The following is a 9,114-nucleotide window of genomic DNA, read 5'->3' as shown; positions in this document are numbered from 1 at the left end:
TTCAAATCTGTGGGACACCCCCCCCAACAACACCCTATTCTCTTAGTCCTTCCTCACATCTCTCGATTATGGGTTCGTAGATTTCAGAATCAGAGGGAACCGACAGACCCTGTGCCTGACCTCCTGTATAACAAGCCAGAGAATTTCTCCAGTCACTTTTGCATTGAGTCTAATAACTTATGTTTGACAAAAGCATATTCTGGTCTTGATCTGGAGACATCAAGAGCTAGAAAATCCTACCACTTCCGTCGGTGGTTTAACCTTTGCACCCCCATGACATACTTAGATGTGATGGCTATTGCCTGCTCCAGGAAGCGGAGTTAAAGTCGTGTTGCAGTGACACAGGTGTCCTTTAACTCTGCACTGCCTGGTTTTCAGAGGTTTAAGTTTAATGACTTTCCCCATTCTGGAAGGGCACGATTCACCTCTGGGCAACCTTAACTCTGCTTTCACAAAGTTTGGGGGCATTTAATATATGTGGTAAAGAGAGAGAAAATGAAGAAGGTTAGAAGTTCTATGTCCTCCAACTCGTTCCCTTTGAGGTTAAGAGTTTGATGTTCTTAACAATGTCCCAGTGTCCTAAACATGGATTCACAAATCCCATCTGCAGAAGTGTCCTGGGAGATTTCACCTTCTTGCAAGAAGGGTAAATAATGAGACATCAGAGACTGGCACTTTTAGACAAGGCACAACATACAAAAAACACGCAGCAGAACTAGGACATCCAAACTGGAATCTGCTTGTTGAAGGAAATCAGCTGCATGGAGAGATGACATTAGAAGACGGACAGTAGAACCTTCATCCTGAAAAGGAGTCCTATCAAATGATTCCAGCTTGAAATAGACCCTTTTTAGAGGTGAATCAACCTTCAAGACTCTTTTCAGTTAAATCAGAATTGCAGATAGACAAGAGTGAGTGGCTAATAAAGTCCATCCTGTCTCCTCACTGCTGTGTTTTACCTTTCAGGAGGGGATCTGCCTCCCTGAGCTGTTGAGAAACTTAATGCTAGATAGATGCTAACAATGTTTTAGCTGTATAGGCTGAGCTTTGCATACCCTCTTTGCTGTGCACCCCGCTCCCCAAGGCAGGTTTGGAAATATCAGCCTGAAGAGTATAGTTTGGAACCATAGGAACAGCTTGATCAGATGAGATCATTGATCCACACAGTGTGGTATCCTGTCTCCTGCACAAGCTACTTAAGAGGTAGGTGCACAAAGCAGCTTTCTTTCAACCCACCCATTTAATTAGCCATTTAATTGTCCTATACGCTAAGGCAGGGGGATATCCCTTTTCAAACCTCTGAATTTTATCTTTGGGTTGTTTCTGAGCTCTTGATAGTGTAACTCTGGCCATTCTGGTTCACCATGTAAATGCTCGATCCTTTGAAATCGCGGTTTGATACTCCTGGCTTGCATTCTGCAGACCAGGGCAGCATGGGGTGGGATCAAACAAAACACCCTTGCATAGAATACATTGAATGGGCTTTCCAAATATTTTAATGTTCTGGTTCTCAAACGTTTGTATTGGTGAGCTCTTTCACACAGCAAGCCTCTGAGTGCAACCCCCTTATAAATTAAAATAACACTTCAAAAAAAACACTATTATAAATAACATTTCAAACATTATAAATATAACATTATAACAATATAACATTACAAATAACATTATAAATATAAAATTATAAATAACATTTCAAAAAAAAACACTATTATAAATGTTGGAGGCAAAGCGGGGTTTGGGGGTGGAAGCTGACAGCTCACTATACCCCACATAATAACCTCATGACCCCCTGAGGGGTCATGACCCCCAGTTTGAGAACCCCTGTTCTAGAACATGACCAATTCATGCAGCTCCATGAAGCTGACCAATTTTCTTAAAGCCAGCACAAAAATAAAATAAAAGATTGTTGTTATAGAATCATAGAATCATAGACTTTAAGGTCAGAAGGGACCATTATGATCGTCTAGTCTAACCTCCTGCACAACGCAGGCCACGGAATCTCACCCACCAACTCCTGTAACAAACCCCTGACTTATGTACTGAGCTTAAATAATTCCTCTCCCTCTCCGGTATTTATCCCTCTGATATATTTAGAGATAGCAGTCATATCGCCTCTCAGCCTTCTTTTAGTTAGGCTAAACAAGCCAAGTTCATTGAGTCTCCTTTCATAGGACAGGTTTTCCATTCCTCGGATCATCCAAGTAGCCCTTCTCTGTACCTGTTCCAGTTTGAGTTCATCCTTCTTAAACATTGGAGTCCAGAACTACACACAGTATTCCAGATGAGGTCTCACCAGTACCTTGTATAACGGTAACGGTATAACGGTACAACTAACACCCCCTTAGCTCTACTGGAAACACCTCGCCTGATGCATCCCAAGACCGCATTAGCTTTTTTCATGGCCGTATCACATTGGCGGCTCACAGTCATCCTGTGATCAACCAATACTCTGAGGTCCTTCTCCTCCTCTGTTACTTCCAAGTGATGCGTCCCCAGTTTGTAACAGAAATTCTTGTTATTAATCCCTAAATGCATGACCTTGCACTTTTCACAATTAAAGTTCTTCCTTTTACTATTACGCCAGTTTACAAGGTCATCCAGATCTTCCTGTCTGATATCCCGGTCCCTCTCTGTATTGGCAATACCTCCCAGCTTCATGTCATCCGCAAACTTTATTAGCACATTCCCGCTTTCTGTGCCAAGGTCAGTAATAAAAAGGACTTCCGGTGCTTTCCATGCAGTTCTCCAGCCGATATAACCTGTACTTCTGTACCGGATGAATACCTAGCCTGATATTTGGTGTCATAAACTCAGCGTCCATCTAGAACGACAGTGTCTTTAAGCTGCTGTTCTTGGAGATCAAAAATCTGTTACAGACATTGAGTTGTCTGTCAGTTTACAGCTTGGGTTGCATTCCTCTAGTGACCAGCAGAAGACATTAAAAAAAAGAATCTTATGGCATTATTTGCTGCTGATGTATTAATCTTCAAATATATTTTTATGTTCTCTTTCAGGGGATGTGGGATTTTCTTTAACTACTACCTATGGCCGGTCCAGTCTGGAGCAACAAAACGGCTAGAGAATTCATTCTACTGGGATTTGGGGATCTCCATGAGCTGCAAATTCTTCTCTTTCTTCCTTTTTCAGTGATCTACATTTTGAGCATGGTAGGGAACATCCTCATCATTACACTCATTGTAACTGATCAGCACTTGCACACTCCCATGTATTTCTTCCTGGGGAACTTGTCCTGCTTGGAGACGTGCTACACCTCCGCCATCCTGCCCAGGCTGCTGGCCAGTCTCCTGACGGGGGACAGAACCATTTCTGTCCAGCGCTGCCTCACACAATATTATTTGTTTGGTTTATTTGGAGCCACAGAATGTTATCTCTTAGCTGCAATGTCTTATGATCGGTATTTAGCAATATGCAAACCACTGTACTATGGAGCCCGTATGAATGGCAGATTCTGTGTCCTGCTAGCAGCTGGGTCTTGGATAAATGGGTTTTTGCCTGTTACCATAACAACTTCTTTGATGTCACAACTGCCTTTCTGTGGCCCCGGTAACATTGATCACTTCTTTTGTGACTTAACCCCAGTGATAGACCTCTCCTGCAGCGACACCCGTCTGCTAAAGCTTTTGGGTGTTGTCCTGGCGGGTGTATGTTCACTGCCCCCATCTCTACTAACTGTAACATCTTACATTTGTATCATCACCTCCATCCTGAGAATCCCTTCCACCACCGGGCGGCAAAAGGCCTTTTCCACCTGCTCCTCTCACCTCATTGTGATTACAACTTTCTATGGGACCCTGATCATTGTTTATGTCCTCCCCAAAACTAAGACACTGCAAGACCTGAACAAAGTGTTCTCCATCTTCTACACCATCCTGACGCCCCTGTTCAATCCATTCATCTACAGCCTGAGGAACAAGGAGGTAAAAAAGGCCCTAAGAAAAGCAGTCAGTAAATTCCTTTCAGGAGTCTGATTTACCTGGCATACCCTCTAATTTAGCCTCACTTAAAAACTTCTTGCTTGTAAAAATCAGACATAAAAATACAAAAGTGTCACAGCACTCTCTAATTTAAAAAAATTGCTGACTTTCTGATTTTTACCATACAATTATAAAATAAATCAATTGGAATATAAATCTTGTACTTCCATTTCAGTGTAAAGTGCACAGAACGGTATAAACAAGGCATTGGCTGTATGAAATATTAGTTTGTACTGACTTTGCTAATGATTTTTTATGTAAGCTGTCGTAAAACATGGCAAATCTCTAGATGAGTCGATGTCCCTCCTGGAAGACCTGGAACCACTGGGTTAGTGTACTCACCAGGGATGTGGGAGGCCCAGGGTCATTCCACACTCTGCCTGATGCGGATAATGGATTTGAACTTGGACTCCCATCTCTCAGCTGAGTGGTTAGGGTGCTGCTTAGGGGGCTTGGGGTGGGGGCAAGGGGCAGGATGTGTCCCCATCTCTCCTGTCAAAATCTTCCACTTTGTTAAAATAATTAAATAATCATTGGACCAGGGACTTACACGTGGTTTTCCCACCTCCCAGGTGAAAGCGCTAACTACCAGGTTATGAATCCACACACTCTCTCTTTGGCCCAATGACCATTCAAATGGTCGCTCGTCACAGAGCACAGAGATCTGAAACCGGCCAGAGAAACACCTGGAGATTTCTTCCTCTGGAGGGGGAGTCTCCAGCCAGGGCAACGTTGATGGGTTGTCTGACAAGGACAACAACCAAGTGCTATCACCAGTCCTGAGCAGTGTAGCTAGGTCAACCTAACTCTTAGGTGCAGACCTGAGGCCCATGGTCCATGCAGAAAAGATCTCCCTATTTGAACTGAGACAAGAGAAGTTGGTGGGGCAGGTAACAGCAGACCACGGAGACAGATGGAGTGTGGAAGGAATGAACAGATTAAGGTAGTGCCTGACTGGTACCATAGGAAGTCCAGTGCCTTTCTCTCTTTCTCTCTCTTTCTGAACTATGTTAGTATCTCAAGGGCATTCCTGACAGAGTTACTGACTGAGGGATCGCGGGGGAAGAAATGCATTTGGAAGAGGGATCTGAAGGAGGGGAGAGAGTTTGCCTGGGCCCCAGGACAAGGGATGGCCAGTTAGGTGGAGGCTGCTGCTTAGCAAAAGTCACTAGTCGGGGAAGGAAACAAAGCTGATGTAGCAGCAGCGGAAAGTGCTGTCCGAAGGGGAGAGAGATGAGCAGCCAGGTACACGTCAGGCAGTAAAAGGAGGGGGCAATGGAGTGCTGCTGACATTTAACCTGGGGCTCCCGCAGAGCCGCTCCTCATTAGCTTCTGGAGCTGGTAGCGAATTCGGAGGAGACAGATGAGAAATCCTCCTCTTTGTTAACCACTTTGGTACTCGCATGGCTCTAACCTGGGATTTTCATAGGAGGGAACTGAAAATCCCCGACTGAGAGGCGCAAGGGGAAACAGAGACCCAACATCAGATAGCAGAGCTGGGAACAGAACGCAGCTCTCCAGATACCCAAGCCAGTGTTTGTTTGCAAGGACCATGCGGCCACACATTTGAAATGCATCTTCTAGCCCATTAGTAGGTCGTGTCCCTAGATGACCGCACGTCTGTTAAGAACAAATCCTTGGGAATAGTGCTGTCTCGTTGCTGAAATGGAAGCAGAATGCTGTTCGTTCGTGGCCTATCACCGTGTTTAACTTGGGCCATTTGAAAGGGGGTGGGTGGGTGTGTTGGCAAAAGCGGTACCCCCGGTGGGGAGGCCGAAGAGTTCCTTGGTTATAGTGGGTTATACTGGGAAGGGAGAGAGCTGAACTCAAACTCTTCTTCAGTAGCTGTCACTGAAATGAGGAGACAACTAAAAGGGAAGAGTGGGTGACACGAGGTTGCAGGTTGTCATGTCCTATTGCCTGAATGAGAAGATGCTGGAGATGAGAGGTTTAAAAATCTGTGGAGAAAGCAAGTACCAACAGAAGAGCCCCTCCCAGAAAGAGAGGGAAATCAACCTCTAGCTTAGGAGTTTCTAAAACAAAATATAGAGGGATATTATTTAAATTAAGAATGGAGAGAAAGCTGCCAGGAAGAGAAGTCAATCAAAGCTGTGCATTAGGAAGGATGAAGATATCTGATAAGTGGCTGGACTGCGAACAGGATTTGTAGTCGACTCTCTCATGAAAACAAGATATTCTGCTATGTGAGTGGAGGAGCGTAGCAAACAGAGCAAGTTGCTTGGGAACTGTCCATCACAATGCTTTTTCAACAGGAAATGCAGTTTGGCTGTGTCAAGGTTCCTTCCCCACTCTGAACTCTAGGGTACAGATGTGGGGACCTGCATGAAACCCCCCCAAGCTTACTATTACCAGCTTAGGTTAAAACTTCCCCAAGGTACAAACTATTTTACCCTTTGCCCTTGGACTTCCACTGCCACCACCAAACGTTTATCTGGGTTTATTGGGAAAACGTTGTTTTGAACCGACTTTCCCCCAAAAATCCTCCCAACCCTTGCACCCCACTTCCTGGGGAAGGTTTGGTAAAAATCCTCACCAATTTGCATAGGTGACCACAGACCCAAACCCTTGGATCTTAGAACAATGCAAAAAGCATTCAGTTCTTGAAAAGAAACATTTTAATAGAAGAAACAGTAAAAAGAATCACCTCTGTAAAATCAGGAAGGTAAATACCTTACAGGGTAATTAGATTCAAAACATAGAGAATCCCTCTAGGCAAAACCTTAAGTTACAAAAAGACACACAGACAGGAATATTCGTTCTATTCAGCACAACTTAATTTCGCAGCCATTAAAAGAAATCATAATCTAATGCATATCTAGCTAGATTACTTACTAAGCACAGCTTATTTTATCAGCCATTTAAACAAAACAGAATCTAACGCATATCTAGCTAGATTACTTAGTAAGTTCTAAGACTCCATTCCTGTTCTGTCCCCAGCAAAAGCATCACACAGACAGACACAGACCCTTTGTTTTTCTCCCTCCTCCCAGCTTTTGAAAGTATCTTGTCTCCTCATTGGTCATTTTGGTCAGGTGCCAGCGAGGTTATCCTAGCTTCTTAACCCTTTCCAGGTGAAAGGATTTTTCCTCTGGCCAGGAGGGATTTTAAAGGTGTTTACCCTTCCCTTTATATTTATGACAGGCTGAATCAACACTTTCCACCGGAAGTTCAACCAAACAGTTTCAGGGGTTTTTTTTCCTTAGGGAGAATTGGAAAGAAATATTTTATTCTGGATCAGGAGGATTTGAAATGAAAATGGCAGTTTGTCCAACCCAGACACAGCATTTTATTACAGGGCTGTTGGCCATCAATGGGCATCCAACTGAGCTGCCGCAACAATTCATGGGAGCTGTAATTCAGGTGCCTCTCTCCTTTGTTCTCCTCTGGGGGCTGGGCTCCGGGGCTGGACTCCCGGGAGTCTCCCATGATTCAGTGAGGACACCCCTCTGCTGGCACCATTCAAACATACACACATTCCAAGGCCAGAAGGGACCACTGTGGCCATCTAGTCTGGCTTCCTGCATAACACAGGCCATAAAACTTCCCCCAAGTAATTCCTATTTGAATTAGAGCAGATCTTTTAACAAAAATCCCAATCTTGATTTTAAAATGTCAGTGATGGAGTATCCACCATGACCCTTGATAACTTCTTCCAATGGTGGTTTACCCTCATTGTTAAAAATGTACACCTTATTTCCAGTCTAAATTTGTTCAGCTTAACTTTTCAGGCATTGGATCTTGTTAGCCGTTTGTCTGCTTGATTGAAAAGCCCATTCTGACGGGTTCCCCCCAGGGTGCCACCTGGAACTGGGGTACCACTGAGCCCTCCTGACTCACCAGCCTGGGCTCCCTTTACACTGTATTGCTGTGACAGGCCCTCAATCTCCCTCCAGCACACATACAGATAGATAGACACACATCCAACTGCAGCTACACAGAGATGCTGAAATCAGCTCTGCATGGGAAGGCTCAGCTAAGGCACCTCCCAACTCCTAAGGCATGCACTCCCCTCTGGAGTGTAAACCCATCATCATACCATCTTGCACCGCACAGAGAACTGTACAGCATAAGCTCATGAAATTCACCCCTTGCCTCAATGTGGAGGAAGATATGCAATAGCTTTCTGCCGCCCAGTTATGATTTCCACACACTGGTTTTAGACAAAACAAAAACAAGTTTATTAGCTACAAAAGGATAGATTTTAAGTGATTATAAGTGATAGCAAACAAATCAAAGCACATTACCTTCATAAATAAACAAAACCGCAAAGTGATCTTAACATACGAGATAAGAAGGATATGAAATAGCAAATTCTCATCCTGAGTGATAAACTGGTAGACTCTTAAGGCACAAGTTGCCTTGGTTTTGCAGCTTGGTTTCCCAGGTGTTTCCAGGTGTGGTGTTCTAGGGAGAGTGAGATACCATCATGATGCCATTTCTCCCCTTTTATATCTTCTTTCCACTTTTTGGAAAGCTCTTGTGCTGCGACATGGGTCAAACAGTTCCCATTCTGTAGTGCTATCTCTGAGAGGTTTCTATTGTACACAGTTCCTGGGGTAATCCTTGTTTTTGTGCATTTATTAATCCATTAACATTGTTTGGCCTTTTTATTGTTGTACCTGAAAGTCTGCTTGTGGGTGTTTTCAACCTCACAACCTGTTTCAGTAACACATACATAGCCAAATTTCATAACTTCACATATGACAATAACACATACAACCCAATGAGATATTAACGTCTAGCAGATCAAGACTTTTAGAATGATACCTCACAAGGCATACTTTGTGCAAAACATATCCTAATTACATGACGGTGGTGAATATTGGGGTACCAGGGTGTCACACCCATTGTTGGGATATGTGTAGATCTATATATATCTATAGATAGATAGATAGATAAATAGATAGATATCCATGTATCCATATATCCATGTAATGTGCTATAGGCCATCAAGGCATAGAGTGGATGGAGTGTGTTTGACACAAATATGTGTATTGCGTGTTGGCAACTGAAACAAGAACTTAAGATTTCAAGTGGGTAAGGAGGATTTGTACAAAACAACTTTGTTATGTCCCTGGGAAATATATGAAGAATCAGC

General features: G+C 43.6%; 1 pseudogene; it reads left to right on the top strand.

Moving 5' to 3' along the window:
• Positions 1-3,164: 3,164 nt before the first annotated feature.
• LOC142068737 (olfactory receptor 11A1-like) lies at positions 3,165-3,927 on the top strand (annotated as a pseudogene).
• The last annotated feature ends 5,187 nt before the right edge of the window (positions 3,928-9,114 follow it).

Source organism: Caretta caretta, chromosome 13 (genome assembly GCF_965140235.1).
Source record: "Caretta caretta isolate rCarCar2 chromosome 13, rCarCar1.hap1, whole genome shotgun sequence".
In the NCBI taxonomy this organism is placed as follows: domain Eukaryota; kingdom Metazoa; phylum Chordata; order Testudines; family Cheloniidae; genus Caretta; species Caretta caretta.
The sequence above is the reverse complement of the archived record's forward strand: the minus strand, read 5'-3'. Positions and strand labels throughout refer to the sequence as shown.